At 39.5% G+C, this 21,467-nt stretch overlaps 1 long non-coding RNA gene across 1 annotated transcript; it reads left to right on the forward strand.

Moving 5' to 3' along the window:
- The first annotated feature begins 19,360 nt into the window (after nt 1-19,360).
- LOC124871987 lies at nt 19,361-19,980 on the forward strand. Its single transcript, XR_007039175.1, has 3 exons — nt 19,361-19,413; nt 19,490-19,828; nt 19,921-19,980. It is a non-coding gene; the product is annotated as an uncharacterized LOC124871987 (long non-coding RNA).
- The last annotated feature ends 1,487 nt before the right edge of the window (nt 19,981-21,467 follow it).

Below are 21,467 nucleotides of genomic sequence, written 5' to 3' on the forward strand. Positions count from 1 at the left end.
ATCGTCATGATTGAAAATTTACTTTGGTAAGCTATCTTCAGAAAAATAATGCTGACTGACCAAAACAGACAGAAGTGTTCCTTTAGAGGATACAAAAAAAAAAAAAAAATACAATTTAATTAGATGAAATTGTTTTTGGCTCTTTTTTGTGCTTCTTGGTGTTTGAGTTTGTTTAGTCATCATATAAGCATGCAACAATAAAAAAAATATCCGTCTGTCTGTCTGTCCGTCCGTCCATCACCTAAAATGTAGGCTAGAACAAAATGCTTCAAAATGTCTTTAACTGATCATCATAATGACGGTACAGTTATTTTTGTTTGTCTTTTTCTTCTTTTTGTGCTGCATGTTCACAAGAGTAACAATGTTGCATTTAATTTTGGGGTAGACATCTGCCCTTATTTGCATCACCATTATCTCCCAAATGAATCTCTAATTCCTGTTTTTGCATTCCAGCGGTCTTGTGTTTGTTCTGAATAAATTAATGTAGAATCATTAAAATCTGCTAACATGTGGTCTGCTTGTAAACAGTCTAATGTTTTGAAGGTGGTTTAAATGAGTATTGATGTTATAACGCAAGAGACAGGCTGCTTAACTATTAACAATGTTATTACCCTAAAGAAAAAAATGTGCTCAGTTCCCCCTTCATCATGAGATTAAAAGAAATTAATCACACATAATTAAAAGAAACTTATCAATTGTCCTCTTTGGAAATGATTTTGAGCTGTCATTACAACAAGTATGTTCATATTGTAATACAATGTTGGAAAAAAAGACAAAAAACAACATAGTTACTTAGTAAAATGTAATTAGCATTTAGTTTTTGTGCAACAAATGACTGTCCAAAAATTTGCAACACTGATGTGGTTACACACCAAGGCAATTCAGTGAAACTAATTTAACACGAGAACATAGTTTCAAATCCAGACTATTTCTAAATTGTAATCTCCATTTTATTTACAGCTTTTAAAGTGACATTTCTGCATTAAAGCTACCTTACCAGAAACTTTGTCAAAGACATAAACAGAACCTTACATAATAGCTGCTCCTAGCTTTTTTTTATTTATTGCTATCTGCTTGCACTTGCGTATTTGTTAAAAAACCAGGGTGTGGATTTTAGATGATAGTTCATTTGAGATGCAGAAAATGTGTTATTAATACTTTTGTACTTAGATGGTATTATTTTGTTTTGTATTGGGTAATTCGTTGAAACATTTATTAGCTTTTAGCCTATGTCTGTGAATTTTACTTTCCAACCATGGTTTGATTAGTTTACATATCTTAGAGAAGTGGAAGACAGTGGATGGATGGATGGTAAAGCATATATATTAGATAACTTAACATCATATAGCATTGCATAGCATAGCTAGACATAATGCAGCATTTTATGGTATAGTATTGTAAACCATAATTTGGGTTTGGACTTTAACTGAATGGATAAAACAGGACACATCATGTGTTTATTCTGTCAGGAACGAAGTGAAGTCAGTTCAAGAATTTCGTTTTGCATTTTCCAGTCTCAAACACATGATTTCAATTATCACAAAATTAATAAAAGCCTTATTAAAACCCTGATCCATAAGTGGGCCATCTTATTTTTAAGCTTTCCCTCAATTATTTTGTCACAAGTAAGATCACAATAAGATCAAACCCAAAAATACCTGGTTTGTCAGAGCATATGGATATGCACCAGATTAATTAAGATCACAACATACTAAAACCCCCAAACTTACCAACACAACAGAAGATGTAACCTGATTGGCTTTTATTTTCTTCTGCACTATTTCCTAATGACAAAGCCTTTGGTTTATTGTTGCTTTATAATCCTAATGGTGCGTTCACACTGAACGCGGATTCAGCAAATTTTTCGCTCATTTTGGTGCTGTTGCTCGCTTGACATTTCGCATGCAATCCGCGTTGCCAAATGTCATCAAATAGGAGGAGCTTCTATCTGCTGCTTGCCGGTTTCAACTGAACATGGCGGACATGGATTTCACGGATAATCATGGTGTTTTACCTGTGGAGAGCCAAAAAACGCAGCCGACGTCAACGTCCCTGAGTTCACCAGATTCTTCAGGGACGGGAACATTTTGGAGATTACCACCACCTACTCCAGGAGCTGCGTCTGGATGACGGTCGATTTCAGCGGTACTTCCGTCTATCCAGGACCCAGTTCGAAGGTCTGCAGTCCTGTGTTGGGAGATGAATCGGCCTCCGGGACACCAACTACCGGCGCAGTATCCCCGCTGCTGAATGCCTGTCCATCTATCTTCGGTGAGTAAATAAATCTCAGCTAGTTAGTTGAGTCATACAACTCTGGCTTGCCGCACACCGCCACTATGATCTGGTCCTCCATCTTCACTGACAACCGCTTCTTCTCCGCTGTGGTCCTTCACCCTACGTCACAGCCACATCCAGTCCCTGATTGGAATTTAGAAAAAAGTTCAGATATTTCAACTCGTCCATCACTCTCGCTTCGTTTGGCGCGCCTTTCGCACAGCGTCCTTCGTCTCCTTCGCACCGTCTCGCGCCGCTCTGCTCCTGGGTCTTGGGCTCCCTCTACATAGGGATAACATGTAAATCAGCTGCTGGGTTAGGTCATGTCATCTCCTAAATTGAGTTCAACTGAGAATCTATCAGTTATATACCTGCCATGACCAGGCAAGTCCTGATGGACTGTCACAACAAGGAAATTAAGTTATTGATTTCATTGGATGAACACTTTGCTTGATTTTACATCTTTTGAAGGTGTCCAGATGGAAGGATTACCTCAGTTGTTCAATGAAGTCAGTCATTTTATGAGCAAGCTCAGATGGGAGAAGAACCTTATGTCATTACTGGACTTTATTTTATTTTTTTGTGGGTGATGCTGAAAAAAGAAACTCAGTTGCAGCTAAATACATGCACATTTAAAACAAAAAACCGGTCAAACATCCCAGTGTTAAAAATATATCATCCCTATAAAGAAATATCTTGCTTGGCAAAAACATTGTATGACCTATTGTGTACTGCTGTTCTAGTAAAGTGAAATTCATTGTCATATTTATTTCTGGTTAATAAAAGTTTATGGTCATGTCCTAAATCTAGAAAATAATTCTATACCAAATGAATTGGGAAATGTTCTCTGCTGTGCTTTGAGGGAAGTCCATTACCTTCAGAGGTTTACTCTATATTTGTAAAGGGAAGATAGGACTGTGAAAGTGACTTAGCTTGTTAGAGCAGCTGCCTGCCTCCCTGATGCATTTACATGCATAATACATCTCTGGCCCATCTTTCATTCCCTTGTCTAGATGGGAAGTTTGGCCTCATGACACACAGAGCAGCATGGGAACAGGCAGAGCTGGCAGGCCTTGGCAGTAGACACCTTGGATCTATCTAATATATGCCTGAACTCTGCTCCTGTCAACTTCGTTAAGCCTCCCAGGTAGGGGATAAAATATATCAAGAGACTGACATTAAAAAATTTAAACATACAATGCATTAAATAAAGGGTGTACAACATTAACATTTGTGTACATTACTGTGCAAGGATTAAAGAAATATTTGTGTCCAAGGAGGACTAGTCTTATAATGATGTAGATTTTTTCCAAAAATGTAGCACTTTGCCAAATGCAACAATACCCATGGTTACTGGGATGATACAAGACAAACCATAATAAGTATTGAAATAAGATTTGAAACTGACAGTAAAGTAAAAGATAGTGAACCAGTAGCCAATATATTCACTTATGAAATAACTCAGCCAAAGCATAGAGCTATTAAGGAAGCACTGGCCGTAATTGGATGAAGACGTAAACTCTTTAGATGAGTCGATAAGAAGAAGGCAACTAATGCGATCCCCAGCAGATTGAAAAGCATTTAAGGCAAAGTACCGTTGACTGCTCAAATGGGATTGCAGCCACTGCTTCGTCCCATCAGCATTTAGCTGTTCTACCACCAGCACTGTAGCTGACTCAAGAAAAAATTACTGATCCAAGGATACAAAAAGATTATTGATTGGCAAAGATGTATTTTCAGTAAGTGGGTTTATACTCTGATCAGGACCACTAAGAAGTACAGTAAATAACACTGTTTTTCTTGTGTTAAAGCTATAATCTGCGGCGAATTATGCCCAACTTCGAACATTTTCAAACCAGTGCATGTTGCAGCAGTTTTACCATATAGCAGACCTAAACCTCAGCTTAACACCAATATGTTTCTTAAGAGTCTCAAAAACACAAGGAAGAACTTGAAGCCGGTGTCTAAAATGAAGCAGGGAGGCCCTTGGAACAATTTTGTGCTGCTCCTGATTGCTGTTCAAGAATGGCACAAATTTGGCCCTCAAGTGGGGCTGACTCGGATGGACACTTTTTGTAATTTACAGGGTCTTTTTGTAATAGTTATATGATGAGATTTTTTCTGCCAAATTTATATTTTCTTAAATGAAAAATGTTAGATATGACAAGGAATTAGCTTTTATTAGCCATGTTATTGTAAATATGTACTGAACCATAAATACCCAGCAACCTTTTATTCAAAAACAGACTTGGGCACAACCTTTCATATAATCTGTTGGGACCCAGCCATGGATTTCAACATTAAAACTCCGGTACAAACTTTTCTGAACTTTCAAAATAAATCGCATTTAACTGACTTCCAGCAACTGAGGAAAGGGGGGGTAGCAGCAGAATTCCCAAGATGCCACTGTCTGAATAAGAGCACCCCCTCTCCAACAGGCCGACCTCTTCCACACGGCCTTCGAGAGGGACCGGATAGGGGAGACAAGCGCGCTGATGTCTCTTTGCTGGCAAACAGACATAAACTCTTCAACTGGATCCAAGGATGTCATACGATCATTGATCATATGCAAAGTTAAGTACGAATGAAATACTGTCTGTGTATCCGGTGTTTTCATTCATGAACGGGGAAATTAAGGTGTAAGAATTGCTTACTTTCTCTCTGAGGCCTGCAGAAGCAAACTGTCCCAGAGAAGTTCCCTACAGAGAAGCGGTCTCTACAAAGCTGAGCTGAGTGGTCTCCCAGTCTGGAAGGAAGACAGCAGAGACCGCATCACCGTGGTTATGGTAACGTGCAGTGTGGTTAGCGGATAGAACGACCCTTCTTTCATCCACAGCCACGGAGGTTAGCTAGAAGCTAACCGTTTGTTCACAGACCGGCCGACAGAACAGCCGCCACTCTCCACAGCTAAGGAGGTTAGCTGTAGCTAACCATTTAAGGACTGTGGATGTTTCTTCCAACCTCTCCACCTTGGACAATGTTCCTCACCACAGTTCATGAGGTTAAGTGTTTGGGCAGAATAATATAGTGTTGGACCACTTGTTTGCTGAGTATTGGACTATCTGCACATTGTTGGACATCACTGTGCCTCTCCAATGGCATCGGCCATTTTGGTATCCAGGTCAGCCGCTCCTACATATCCCATCGAGCATTGCGACGGATATGACGAGCGTCCCAAGTCTGACGTCACAAGACGCTATATAGGAAGGCATCCGTTTTGAACACGCCGCCTTCTGCTAAAGACCGGACTAGCAACTGAAGTGCGCTCCTTTAAGAGAAGAGCTCCTGGAAGTTCATTCATTCTCTCTCGTTGGACAACGAACAATTCATAACTGAGGTTTCTGGACTAGGAAGGCCAGAAATGTCACTTTGCCGATCGAAGGCGTGAGCTTAACACGTAACTAAGAACATGGAGTTTCGAGGAGTCAAACCGCTACCGTGCTTCAATCCCAAAGTTGACTTTTGATGGTCAGATCATATTTTCCCTTCTCGACAAGAAGGCCAGAAGACGAAGACTGACCGTTTTTCCTGAAGTTCCTGAAGTTCTTCATTTTATGAAGTTTGGTTTTGTTTGTGTTGAACTCAGCTATCTTGGTGCTAGCAGAATATCTGCAGCACACATGTTCAGTTTTGTGTTCTTTGTCTGTGTTTTTAAAGTTAAGACAACATTTATTTAAAGGGTGATTTTAAACCCAGAAGATCGGCCATAACGCACCGTCCGCGCTTATGCATTCAACTCTTTTTTTGATGGTATTTTTAAAGGTGTGGGTTTGATTCTGGTGCTAAGCTATCAGCTTCTTTGTTAGCTTCAACTGCTAACAGGTATCATGAATTGCTTAGATAGTCGAAGTAGAACAAAACCAGAGGATGAAACAGACTCAGCACACAGGATAAGATGGTAAATGAGGTTTATTTCTACTGTAGACTTTGTTTAAGGAATCTTGAGCTGGAGTTGTCCAGAAGCCAGAGGAGGAGGAGGTAAACCCAGGAATCCAAGGAGAGAGAGAGAGAGTACTGGTGATGAGAATATTTACAGTGCAGTCCTTAGGAGGGAGTATTACCAGATGTTGGCAGGCAGGTAGGCAGATAGGCGGGTCGACAGGCAGACGGATAGGCAGACAGACAGGAGTCCACATAACTGAGGTTATGTTCCAGCAAAGGTCTGTATCAGCAGCTACCTTAAGAAGCCCATGAGCTCATTAGGAGAATGCGTTGCAGCTGCAGACAATGAGCTGCCAGAACCAACCAGAAGGGGAGGAGCAGAGATCCTACAGTACCCTCCCCTCAACGATTGCCTCCAGGCAATCCAGAACGCTTTTTAGGATGGCGTTTGTAAAAGGACTTGATGAGAGCAGGGTCCAGGATGTGAGAACAGGGAACCCAGGTTCTCTCTTCAGGTCCATATCCTGGCCAATCCACAAGATATTGAAAACCACATCCCCTACGCCGAACATCCAGGATACGATTGACCGTATATGCAGAGTGGTCATCAATGAGTCGAGCAGGAGGAGGGGGCTTGGTGGGAGGACTCAGGGGACTTTCTGAGACTGGCTTGATCTGGGAAACATGGAAAGTAGGATGAATGTGCATAGAAGATGGTAGTTTGAGTCTCACCGCAGATGGGTTGATGATCCTCTCGATGAGAAAAGGGCCAATGAAACGGGGGGCCAACTTTCCAGAAGTATCTTTTAATTTAATATTCCTGGTGGAAAGCCAGACTCTCTGATTGATGCGGTAGACAGGTGCAGCAGAACGGTAACAGTTAGCGAACCTCTTATTGTGTTCCAGGGTGGGTAGGAGGGTCCTCCTGGTCTGTTGCCAGATCCTACGACACCTGGAAACATAATGCTGAACAGAGGGGACCAGGATGTCAGATTCAACACTGGGAAACAGCGGGGGTAGATAGCCCAGTGAAGCCTCAAAGCGGGACAAACCAGTAGCAGAGGAAGTATGTGTGTTGTGAGCATATTCGATCCATGTGAGATGTTTGCACCAAGAAGAGGGGTTGTCATTTATTACGCACCTCAAGGCGACTTCAAGTTCCTGTTTGCATCTTTCTGTCTGTCCATTAGATTGGGGGTGGTATCCAGACGAAAGACTTACAGAGGCACCATGAGCTTTGCAAAACTCCTTCCAAACTTGCGAGATGAACTGCGGGCCTCGGTCAGAAACAATGTCCAAAGGTATGCCATGGATGCGGAAAACGTGGAGAACCAGGAGTTGGGCAGTCTCCAATGCAGACGGAAGCTTGGGTAAAGGAACAAAATGGGCTGTTTTAGAGAATCTGTCAACAACAGTAAGGATGACTGTGCAACAAAATCTTTAATGTTGAGGTTCATAGTCGGCCACCAGAAATACCTTTTGGTAAATGTGATCATACGAGTCACCCCAGGATGACAAGTCAATTTATTGTTGTGCACCCAATCCAGAACTTTATTGACAACAGAGTTGGGAACGAACAGCTTGCCCACTACCTGGGTCAGGTTCGGACCTCTGTGCCTCCCTGATGTCCTTTTCAATGGCCCAGGTGAGGGCGCCCACAATACAAGAATCCGGTAGGATTGAAGCTTCAGTCTTGAGTTGGTCAGAATGAGAGAACTGGCGAGAGAGAGCGTCAGGCTTAATGTTTTTGGAACCGGGTCTGTAGGAGATAGAAAAGATGAAAACGAGCAAAAAACATAGACCAACGGGCTTGTCTGGGGTTAAGTCTCTTGGCATTTTGAATGTAGGAGAATTCTTATGATCAGTCCAAATGAGAAAGGGGACTTCAGTACCCTCTAACCAATGCCGCCATTCCTCAAGCGCCAACTTGATGGCTAAAAGTTCACGGTTGCCCACATCATAATTTTGCTCTGCTGGAGACAAGCGACGAGAAAAATAGGCACATGAATGTACCTTATCATCCAGAGGAGACCGTTGAGAAAGAATAGCCCCTACTCCAATGTCAGAAGCATCAACCTCTACAATAAATTGTGCACATGGATCAGGATGGGTCAATATGGATGCTGAAGAAAATAGTCTTTAATTTCCCAAATGCCCTTTCTGCTTCAGGAGTCCAATGGAACGTTTTCAGAGAGGAGGTGAGTTGAGTGAGAGGTGCAGTGACCTGACTGTAGTTCCTTATAAACCTATAAAAATTTGCAAATCTCAAGAACCTTTGAAGTTGCCTGCGATCAGTTGGAGTAGGCCACTCTGCCACTGCCTTGGTTTTCTTGGGATCAGTTCTGTACCTGCCTGCCTCAAAAATAAAACCCAAAAAAGACACAGATGTGACACTGAATTCACACTTTTCGGCTTTAACAAAGAGTTGATTCTCAAAAAGCTTCTGGAGAACTGTTCTGACATGCTGGCGATGTTGTTCCATGTCCTGGGAAAAAATCAAAATGTCATCCAGATAAACGAAAACAAAGAGGTTGAGAAAGTCACGAAGAACATCATTAATAAGAGCCTGGAAAACAGCGGGTGCATTAGTCAACCCGAAAGGCATAACCAAATACTCAAAATGTCCTAGGGGGGTTTTGAAAGCTGTTTTCCACTCATCACCCTCTCGGATCTGGACCAAATGGTAAGCATTGCGCAGGTTGAGTTTAGTGAAGATCTTGGCAGAATGTAATTGTTCATGTATGGAATCAATAAGTGGTAGTTGGTATTTATTTTTAATAGTGATTTGATTCAATCCTTTGTAATCAATACAGGGTCTTAATGTGCCGTCCTTCTTACCCACGAAGAAGAATCCGGCGCCAACAGGGGAGGTAGACGGACGAATGATCCCAGATGCTAAAGAATCCTCAATGTACTCTTTCATGACCTTTCTCTCGGGTCCGGAGAGATTAAAGAGTCTGCTGGATGGTAGCGGAGCGCCTGGGAGGAGATCAATAGAGCAGTCATAGGGACGATGCAGAGGTAAAGAAAGAGCCCCTTGTTTGCTAAACACAGGTGCGAGATTGTGGTATTCAGGTGGAACTTTGGACAGATCAACAGGCTCAGAAGGTTTAAGTTGTTTGATAGAGAGAGAGACAGCAGTTCTTAAGCAGTTCTGGAGACAGAGATTACTCCATCTCTCTACTCTGCCCTCCACCCAATTAATAGCAGGATTATGTTTCTGCAACCAGGGAAACCCCAAAACTAATTGTGGAGAGATGGAAGAGACAACAAAGAACTCACCCCATTCATGATGGATACCAGAGGTGATGATGTGAAGCTGAGGCACTTTAAATCTCACTTGAGACATGGTTTGACCAGTGATGCCAGTGACAGAAAGGGAATGGTTGAGAGGCTGAGAGGGTATTTGAAGTTTATCAACCAGATCCGAGGAAATAAGATTCTGTTCAGCACCAGAATCAATAAAAGCGTCAACAGGAAACTTCTCTTGGCCAACAATAATAGTGACCGGAAAACACAGACGAGAGACAGGGGAAGAATGGGATATGCTCATCAAAGTCCCCTGACCTATTGACGAGCCCTCTCTTTTCCCTTCTTGGGGCATCTTGTGATAAAATGTCCTCCTTGTCCACAATATAGGCAAAGACCACCCTCAAAGCGACGTTGCCGTTCCTCTGGGGAGAGTCGAGTGTGACCAATCTGCATCTGTTCCGGTTCCGCAGATCCCTCTGAAGAGGAAGTGGGTGCGTCGAGGAAAGTGGTTCGAGGCGCCAGAGAGTGCTGCCACTGTGAATTGTAGTTCCTTTCTGTTTGTCTCTTTCTTAGACGGTTGTCAATGTGGATCGATAGGTTGATTAATTCATCCAGTCTTTCAGGTTCATCTCTTGGAATTCGATGGCGAACTCCGCCAACGCTCTCCTTCCCTGTTTGAGGGTGAGTATCTTCTTAGCCGCTGCCTCCTGCTGGAGTGGTTGATCAAAGACTCTCTTGAAGTGACTGAAAAAAATGGCATAACTAAGAGACTCAACAGGGTTAGATGCCAAATAGGCATGCGGCCAGCGCAGAGCAGATCCCTTTAGCGAGGTAACAATGTAAGTAATCTTGGAGGCAGCAGTAGGGAAAAGGGAGGGGGAACGACTAAATGCTAATTCACACTGGAGAGAAAAACCACCAAAGTTATTAGGATTACCATCAAACAGTTCAGACGGACGGAAGTCAGGCTCTCGGATCCCAGAAGATAGAATTGTGGGTGGCTGAGGATTCTCTAAATTAACTGGAGGATTGGAAGAGGCAGGTGAGAGTTTGGTTATGATTTCGCTTAAAGCATGAACCATACCACCAAGTTCTGTGAGATGAGAATCCGTAGTCCTTTGTTGTTGCAGTAGCTGTTGAAGCATGGTTTCAGTAGATTGTAGGCGTTCCTTTAAGGAAGTCTGTTCATCATCTGAATTGTTCTTCGACATGTTAGATGGCTGGAACATACTATCATGAATTGCTTAGATAGTCGAATTAGAACAAGACCAGAGGATGAAACAGACTCAGCACACAGGATAAGACGGTAAATGAGGTTTATTTCTACTGTAGACTTTGTTTAAGGAATCTTGAGCTGGAGTTGTCCAGAAGCCAGAGGAGGAGGAGGTAAACCCAGGAATCCAAGGAGAGAGAGAGAGAATACTGGTGATGAGAATATTTACAGTGCAGTCCTTAGGAGGGAGTATTACCAGATGTTGGCAGGCAGATAGGCAGGTCGGCAGGCAGATAGGCAGGTCGACAGGCAGACAGGCAGGCAGACAGATAGGCAGACAGGAGTCCACATAACTGAGGTTATGTTCCAGCAAAGGTCTGTATCAGCAGCTACCTTAAGAAGCCCATGAGCTCATTAGGAGAATGCGTTGCAGCTGCAGACAATGAGCTGCCAGAACCAACCAGAAGGGGAGGAGCAGTGATCCTACAAAAGGTAAGAACAGTGCCTGCTGCCAAATTATATTTACCCAGAAAGGTTTAGTTTTCAATCCAGTAAATAATGTGTCCCTAACATCATTTTACTAAATTTGATAACTAAGTAAAGATGAAGCCAATTTCTCCAGAAAGATTTGGCTCTTTTCCAAAATACTTCCTTAAATGTTTTACCATTCCCGTAATAATATTTCTTTAAATATTATTTTAATAAATAAAGGCAGCTAATTAGACTCCGTTGAGAAATGGTCATCCAGAAGGTTGGTTTCATTCAGCAGATCATTATTTAAAACATAATTTTATTAAAATAATATTTTATCTGATCTTGCATTGTGAATGGTTGTCCAAATGTTTGCTGATTATTGTCTAAGTTGGTTCCAAGACTAACTTAACTTCATTTCCAGATTCTTCAAGATAATCCTTGGTTCTCAAACATAAATAACATTTCATGGTAATGTTGCATCACTCTTTCGGTCATGGTTTCAACCATCTTTAATCAACTTGTTTATATTGTACATAGCCCATTAGTCTTCCTTATTCTTTCATTCTGCTTGGTAGTTTAGTTGGATTGTTTTAGCATAGCAAAAAGTTTGTTGATTGAAATATGTTTGACTTTGAGTTGACTTATTTTTGTTAATAAATTCTTGTATTTTAAGAAATTGTGTGAATTCATTCCATATATGTGCAGAGTTTTGTTGTTCAATAATGTCAGAGCTCGTCTCACACCTTTCTATTTTGTCCTAATACCATCACCTTACTGAGCTGGTATTCACAGGACAACCCTTAACAGACCGAAATATTTTATGATAAAATATTGAAATATTAATATTAAATATTAAATAATATTCTCAGCTTCATAATCCCAACACTTGGCTAAATACAGCAAGGGTTTTCAAAGAAAGGTCTTGTTTTTGTTGCTGGGAATAGACCATTTTCTAGAACAAAAAAAAAAAAAAAACCCAAAAATCAAAAAGTTAGGAAAATGTGATTTACTTCTCAGCAGGTAAAAAATTAATATGATTTAGTGTTTTTTTTTTTTTTGAACAAATAAAAAATTATGGCCCCTGAGTACTTACTTGGCGATTTTGGCCTGTGGTATAGAAAGTTTAAATATCACTGGTTTAAAAAGTTCATGCAGCACCTTATATGATACTTTCCTAAAATTGTGAATTGTTTTTTTTATTTGTCACATTAAAAATGCAAACTTGGATATATGGCTTTCAAATGTTTTACTAATAAAAAACCTAAAAGTGTGGTGTGGATTTCTCGAAATATATTTTACTGCAATTATCCCTAACCTTTAATTCCTAACTCTAAAGCCTTCACAAAACAGTTGTATTTATACTAAGAATAAATTACACAAAAATGGACCTAATTCACAAACTAGGTGCCTTTTAAAGAAAATTGATTGTGCTTGATTTTATTTGAGGGTAAAGGAGGCTGCTGTATGTCTGTCTGGCTGGCTTTCTATATATCCACTCACCATCCACTTTATTAAATACACATTTTCAATTGTATGTTAAGATAAATAGCAGCTTAACCAATGTAAAGCAGGAACTGAATGCATTTATGTATCTGGTTGATGACTAATGAAGATTACTTCACCACATTAGACAGAAGGAGACCAAATTGGGTGCCACTCCTGTGAGCAAACAGTAGGAAAACTGGGGCAACTATTCACATAGGCTCACCATTATTGGACACTAACAGAGTGGGAAAAAGGTGCTTGGTCCAAGGAGTGTCAATTGCAGCTGCGATATTCAGATGGTGTGGTCAGACTTTAGCAACAAACACAACTGCATGAATCCGTCCTTCCCTGGATCAATGGTTCAGACTGTTAGTGGTGGTGTAATTATGTGGAGGATGTTTTCTGCATCCTAAAACAATACAGCCAACATGAGTATCATTGTCAAACATGTTCACCACTCTATCTTCAAAATGTAAAAACATTCTGATGACTAGTTCAAAAAGAAAATGTCACAAAGCTTAACTTATCTGAAACTGTTTTCTTGAATATGTTACTGAGTTCCATGTACTCCATTGTCCTCCACAGTCATCAGATCTCAATCCAACTGATCACTTTTGTGATGTGGTTGTATCAGAGGTTTGCAGCATGCATGTCAACGAATCTGCAGTATTGGGTGATGCTATCATGTCAATAATTACCAAGATCCTTGAGGAATGTTTTGGGTACCTTGTTAAATTAATACTATGAAGAGTTCTGAAGGCAGAAACGGGTTTAACCCGGTACTACCAAGACGTACCTTTTAAAGTGACTGGTTAGTGTATGTATCTATATGCTTCTTGCTCTCTATTCCTATATAAATTAGTATTAATCCACATCAGTAACTATTTCATCAGTCGAGCATAAATTAGCAACAGATTTGTATATTCTTTAATGTTGCCGAGGTATCGGTGACCTTAAAGCATTAGAAGAAGCAGAGATAGTTAACATTTTGCTGATGATAAGCATCAGAATGCTAGGTTAAGGCATTTCCAAATAAAGCTGAAAAGCAACATAATGGGAGGGAAGTTCCAATTAAATTGAGTGACAGCTAACAAGCAAGCAGATAAATTTTTATTTTGTGATATGTAAATCCAAGAATTGGGTAGAATCGATGCATGTTCATTCTCCCTACTTCAGTAATATGTGAGTTTTAAAAAATACTACATAACACGCAGAGTGGAAACATTAAGAGTAGTAGTAAAGGCTTGTAGCCCACATTGGTTTTTTGAATTATGACAAGCCCTGACATTGCAGGGAAATATTTCCAGCTCACATGCATACATACATGAGTGATCAAATTGTTTACACTCGGTTTAACACTGCTAAAGATGCATTTAACTAATAACTATATTTCTCCAGTTTTTTCCTTTGGTTATGTTTGAATTTTAAAAATATCTCATCAGTAACCAAATCTTTCTGCCCGTCAGCATTAAGATGCCAAGACTTCTTTCTCTGTATTGCTGAGGCTTTTTAACAAAACTTTTATTTATATTCCTATTCCAGTAGGCCAAAGGTAACTGCAGCTTCACACCTGCCTGTTTCCTGTTTAGTTGCATTTATTAATAATGTAATACTGAAATCCTTATATGCACATTCCTAGACATACATGTTCTAGTGAAAAGTGTGGAAGTGGTCTTATATTATTTATTACCGTATTACTGTCAAACAAAAGAACCTGATGCATGCTGAGTAGCTAAAGATTTCATTACTATTCGGCCAATACCTAATTTATTAATATGAGAGATCAAGACCAATCAACTGCACGAGGATATGCAGCAGTTTTAATGCAGCAACTTATCACCAACAATGTTGGGTAATATTTCCTCCTCCCAGATCAGGGATGGTACATTCCTCCATGCTATACTGGCTTCTCTGCCAAAGCTCAATAATAAGCCTGTCAGCTTGATTTAAAAAGCCGATGGCAGCATTATGAGAGACAACATCAGATTCCCAATAATTCATAAATCTCAAGCAATAAAGGATAAATCAATAGAGGTGTGAGCCTAAACTGTTTTCAGTTTCCTTCCTGTCTGTGTCATAGCTCAAAGGAACGACGCAATTCAATTGTAGAGGTATTGCCACATATTTCACTATGTACTTGTTGGTTTCACAATGAGACCTATAGTACTCTGTTTGACAGCAGAGAAAATTTTGAATCTCTGGATGCAATTGGAGAAGTGTTAATTTCCAGATTAACTGAATCACACTGAGCTAAATTCAATTATAAATTGTAGGATTCACAAGAATATATGCTTTTGCATTGGCACTAGATATTCACATATTATACAGAGCAAAATATAAGAACTGAACATGTCAACATTGTTCTTAGTAAAAATATTTTAAAAGTAGCTACTGACAACAATTTCACATCAGACGTCAATAACCACCCAAGTAATCCATGCAAACAAAAGACACTGAAACATAAATCAAGTCAGATGTCATAAAAGTAAAATGACACAAAATAAGTATCAAGCACAAAACAAGAAGGAATATAAGCCTGGTAACCAGCTGAAATGTGTCACTATTGGAAATCAATCCCAATCCTATCAGTGCAAATTCAGGGCAAACCATTTAGTCCTAAATTACACACGTGGACATATATATATATATATATATATATATATACATAGGGCTACAGGTAGTCACTGTGCTGTTTGGTGACATGGTGTGTACCACACTCAACATGGACCAGAGGAAGCGAAGGAAGAGTTGTCTCAGGAGATTAGAAATAAAATTATAGACAAGCATGTTAAGGGTAAAGGTTATAAGACCATCTCCAAGCAGCTTCATGTTCCTGTGACTACACTTGCACACATTATTCAGAAATTTAAGATCCGTGGGACTGTAGCCAACCTCCCTGGACATGACCGCAGGAGGAAAATTGATGACAAAACAAAGAGACGGATAATACAAACATTAACAAAAGAGCCCAGAAAAACATCTAAAGAGATTAAAGGTGAACTTCAAGCTCAAGGAACATCAGTGTCAGATCGCACCATACGACGTTGTTTGAGGCAAAGTGGACTTAATGGGAGACGACCAAGGAGAACACCATTGTTGAAAACAAATCATAAAAAGCCAGACTGGAGTTTGCCAAACTACATGTTGACAAGCCACAAAGCTTCTGTGGGAATGTTCTATGGACAGATGAGACAAAGACAGAACTTTTTGGCAAGGCACAACAGCTCTATGTTCGCAGACGGAAAAATTAAGCATATGAAGAAAAGAACACTGTCCCTACTGTGAAACATGGAGGAGGCTCTGTTATGTTCTGGGGCTGCTTTGCTGCATCTGGCACAGGGTGTCTTGAATCTGTACAGGGTATAATAAAATCTGAAGACTATCAAGGGATTCTAGAGAGAAATATGCTGCCCAGTGTCAGAAAGCTTGGTCTCAGTCGCAGGTCATGGGTCTTGCAACAGGATAATGACCCAAAACACACAGCTAAAAACACCCAAGAATGGCTAAGAGGAAAACATTGGACTATTCTGAAGTGGCCTTCTATGAGCCCTGACCTAAATCCTATTGAGCATCTTTGGAAAGAGCTGAAACTTGCGGTCTGGAAAAGGCATCATTCAAACCTGAGACAACTGGAGCAGTTTGCTCATGGGCCAAAATACCTGCTGAGAGGTACAGAAGTCTCATTGACAGTTATAGGAATTGTTTGATTGCAGTGATTGCCTCAAAAGGTTGTGCAACAAAATATTAAGTTATGGCACCATCATTTTTGTCCAGGCATGTTTCATGAGTTTATTATTTAAAATGATTCTGTTGAAGTATGTTTGAAAAGCAATGTCATACTTTCATTTGTTCATTTTCATAGAATTTTTATTCATTATTACCTTTGTCAAATTCAAGTTATTTCTGTGACATTATGGGTTTTTCTTTCATTAACTGAGGGGTACCAAAAATTTTGTCCACGTGTGTATAGCCTGTAAAAAGTTTTTCTCATTACGAAAGTATTGCACAAAAGGTATGTAACGGCAGGTAATAGCAAAAACCTTTTCAACTCTACTGCTGTGATGTTAAACTTCTGAATGTTCTAGAGTGCTCTCTGAAGATCAGAGTGTTTAGAAGAGGTTCCCAAAACCTTCATGACCGTCTGTATGAAAGAATGGGTCAAAATCATACTTGGGCCATGTATGACTAGTTTTCCATAAAGTCTTAAACTTGTCAAAACGGCTTTGCCACTGAGTAATGCAATATATTCAGTAAGCATGTTCAATTTTATTTCACGTACTTAATACTTACTACCCTAATTGATGGTCTAATTTCTTTCGGTTTGTACAAGTGTGACTACTGGGGTTGTAAATGAGATCTATTGTTAATTTCATGTTAGTAGCCTCACTAAAAAAATTTTGACATGTTAAAAAAGTAATTGCTGAATTTTATTTGGAGTAATACAAAAACATGCGAAAACAAGTTTTTAGAATAACCAGAAAAAAACAGAAGCTGTTTTTTTTGTGTCTTACTGAAGTACTGGTTAACAAGACAGTAAAAGTTTTTCAGCTAAAATAAAAAAAAACCCAATCTGATATACTTCATCTGTGCAGTTACGTGTCTCAAGGTGGTAAATTTCTCTGCTGAATCTTTTATTCCTAATAAGTTGTTGGGGAGTTTAAGACACGGGTGGTTGGTGATGTGTGTTAGCATCTATGTGATTTAAAATGTTACATTTCATCGCCTGGTAATTGCTGGAAAAGAGAAGCCATATCACATTCTCTCTTTTGTTTATTTCATGCTTCAGTTGATTTTTTTAATTCCAGAGGTGCGGTGAGCGCACTTATCAACACATACACGTCATTACTCATTCTGATGAGTTCTAGAGAGAGAGAGAGATGAAAGGAAAATAAGCAAATAACTTTCTTAGTCTATATTTAAATTATTCATAGTGATTTCCTTTTTTTTTGTAGATTTGGTTAAGGATGTTATTTGGACACAGAATTTACACTTGCTTACATGACAACATGCATTTTATTGCCACTTTCCGCAAAACATGTTCACCAAACCAGCCTACAGGTTCTGACAAATTCTTGTTTTTAAGGTGCCTCAGTACTATTTCAATCAATGGATGTTTATTTGTTTGGCACTCAGACCCCAGAGGAAGACATGAATGCTGATAATGCATGAACTTGATGAACGTCTTAGAATTAGAATTAGAATTGTCTTCCCCCCGGATCTGGTACTGGTGATGGAAAGGAGGCCTGATGGTAATGGAACTGAGAATCCAATGGAGGCGATGGGGTGGAAGTGGGTCAAAGCTCGGCTGACAGCTGGGAGATCCATGAATGGGAGACTTTAAATGCGGAGCCTTGAAGTATCATTGGCTGAGGATTACTCCAGACTTGATGCTGATTGGTTGGCGCGGAGACGCATGGAGAAGCCAATGGATGAAGCTGGAGGAGTAGGTGAGTCTCCCGGATTGAATTTTCGTCATCACTCCATTTCATTCAACTTTTTGGGTACTCTTAATTCCAGCACTGTTTGGAAAACTTTAAAAGGACAACATTTATTTTCCTCAGATAGTCTGTTTCGTTTGGGCTGGTGAGTAAGCTCATCTGAGCTCTGGTGCCAACTAAACTCTGCTTGGCCTGAAATGGCGTGAGTCTCGGTTCAGTTGTAAATGACCCCTGGTGTGCTTCCCTTACAGAGAGAAAGCAAAAGAACATAATTAGCTAAGGAAAGAAAGTGAACCAATACAGTCATTGTGGTGGATGCTTCTACCACCACCACAAAACAAAGTGTTAGTATTGTTTCATTGTTTTACATTTATTAGTTTCAGATGACACTATACATAAGTTTAAGTTATTTTATTTAGACAGATATTTTCTAATGGGTGCACACTTTAGTTAAGATTTGTCTGAATGGTTTACTTATACTTGTTTTTTTTTTCTTTGAGGTTCTGCAAATGCAGACCAGCTGGAGGTGGAAGCCAGGAAGATACCATTATTCCAAAAGACTAAGGGGAGGACTTAACTTCTTAACTTGTTAAAGTTGTTAGTTATTTTGTCACTTTAGTATTCACTTATTTGTGTTAAGTTAAAGAGTAATTTGTGTCATTTATGTTTGTTAATTAGTTTGTATGTATTTTTCTCATTTGTTCTTATGTTGTGACTTCCCCATTTGAGTCTAGGTTATTCCACCCCTATTTAAGTAGTCTTTGTTTTTTGGTCTGGAGGTCAGTTTTGTTTGAGTTTTGTTGCTGTTCAGTTGACCTCAGCTGAGTTGGGCCCAAACTCATGTCATTTATTATCTGAGTTATTTTTGTATTGAAGTTTACCTTTTGTTAACTATTTTTGATAGTATTAAATTGAAGTTTTTCCAATTTTTGAACACCTTTTGTCCTTGCTTAAGTCTGGTCCACCACAGTCGTGTTTGATAAATTAGAATGTTAGTATAAAGTTATTTATTTCACTACGTAAAACACATTATATAGATTAAGTACACACAGACCGATGTTTTCAAGCTTTTATTTCTGTTAATTATGATGACTGTCTGCTAACAGCTAATGAAAACACGACTTTCAAGATTAGAATATTACATCAAACAAATAAAATAAATTTTTATCTGACAAACAAGCCTCATCAGAATACATATTCTTATTTACTAAATGTGTCGGGATCTAGGTTGTGTTTTGTGTTATTGTGCTTGCAACATAGTTTCAGTGTTTCAGATGATGCTGGAGTTCTCAGGTGTGCTGGTGACAGGTGCGACTTATTCTGCTGATTACATGGAGGAGTACTTAAGCAGGAGGCTGCCAGCTCTTCGATGCCAGAGTGTTTTTGTCCTCAGTGGTAACAAGCTCAAGCCAACGCTAAGTCTATGCTTCGTCCTTCGATCTCATGTAACTTTGCTTATGTTCCTTCACAGGCTAAGAAACCTAAACCCTGGATTTATGTCACTGAACACTGACTGTGTCCAGACGTTTTTCTGGATGATCAAGACTATCTAAGTTCTGAGGACATCGTTTCCTGTCTCTTGTTTTCGTCTGGACTCACATCAAGCTGGCAGTTTCCTGCTTCCTCCGTCTCCTGGACCAAGTCATAAGCGTACCCTGTCCACCCTCCAACAAGTATCTGCACACCGAACTTACTCCATATTGCTCCAAGCTCACACACCACAGCACCTAAGAAATCATCTAACAAACTCAACCTCGACAACCTGGATCCTGAATCCCTCTACCCCTGGCGACCTGACCACACCTATTTAGTAAGCTGTTCTCGTGATTATAATAATTCCTTGTCATTCAGTGTCATTTAGTTCCCTGTTTTCACCAGGTCTCTTACCCTCTTTCCGTACAGTTGGAGAATCATCCTTTCACATTCCTGATTATCATTGACTCAATAAACATCATTAACTTATTCTGTCCTCCAGAGTGTTCTCTGTGTGTCAGATCTAATTGCGAAATCAATGACAGAATGTGACTGGATCTAAAAACCTAAACAGCTATTGTTAAATTAAATTATTATGCCACTACCTCAGCGCAGATGTTTTGTACATGTTCAAAAATATGGCAAACTCTCACACTCCATTACAGGTAATACGTTTTTGATGCACCCAGCGGACCCCTCTAAGACCATCCAGCTTAACAGCATAGATCATCCATGTTTTGGTTGGATTTCAATAGTATGGTGGGGAATTACCCTGGTTTTAAAAGAGCCTTACTACTTACTTAATTACAGTACTGTGCAAAGTTTCCAGTGGTGGCTTGCCCTTTTCTCTGGTGTCTGGCCAGCAAACATGCTATATTTGTTGTTTCAGTTGAGTTTTCTGATTCTGAAGAAAAAAATACTTTTCTTTGGTAATAAGTGGCTAGGCAGACATAGGCAGGTAAAGTAAAACAGTCATTATTTTACAAATTTCTGTAACCCAGATCCCACCACGATTTGACATTTACACTTTTTCAACATTCCGTTTTTTTGACTTTGAAACAAAAATCATCTAGCACCCTATCGCTTTACATGTTTAGTTTAATTTGGATCACTTCACAACAGGTTTTAAAATAATAAAAAAACATGGTAAACTTATGCTCAGTATGTAATCAAATGTATTTAATGCTCCTATTTCCTTTTGTCAAGTAAAACACTGAAAACCAAACTTTTAGATTAGTTTCTTAAACATTACTGGAAAATGCAACATGAACAAGCAGAGGATTAATATGGATAAATAGGTCTCAGTCCACCCAAAACTTAGTTATTGATTTAAATTCCAGATTTTCACAAATTGTTGTGCTTAGCATCAGCATTATCTTCACTGATCAGCCATTAGTTAGCAAAAAGCTGATTGTCTTTATGTTAAAGGACAATCAAAAGGACAACCCTTTTTCTAATTGTAGAAAACTAATAAATATCTAGATGGTGACAGGCTTTCCTTGTCAGTCAAGTTGAAAAAAACAAGCCCCCTTGTTCTAGCCTTTGATAAGACAATAATGTAAGCTACGATCATGTTCATGTGCTGAAATAATGAGACATCTTCATGAAGTGGTTTGTCTTACGATGTGAGAATAAATTACAATCTCTGGTTGATTGGATTTTTGTCAAGAGAGAACAGAAAATGGAAGTCATCGCATCACTAGGGGCTACAGTTGTAGAGAAAATGGTATGCTCCTGTTAATGGCTTTATGCAATTTATGCAGTAGATACATGCAGTAAACAAGGCAATGGCAGGCTGCACTAATCCTGCATCATTCAGTTCTGAGTTTCTGTTTGAAAGGGTCAATGATTGACTATAAATCTGTCTCAGGAAATGAATAGATGACAATCACAGCCCTGCAATTCTGTCAGCAGGACTGCCCAGTTATGAATAGATGGTACACAATGTCACCTTTATTCCAGTTCCCAGGTTTTAA

The sequence above is a fragment of the Girardinichthys multiradiatus genome, chromosome 7 (assembly GCF_021462225.1).
Source record: "Girardinichthys multiradiatus isolate DD_20200921_A chromosome 7, DD_fGirMul_XY1, whole genome shotgun sequence".
NCBI classification, from domain to species: Eukaryota; Metazoa; Chordata; class Actinopteri; order Cyprinodontiformes; family Goodeidae; genus Girardinichthys; species Girardinichthys multiradiatus.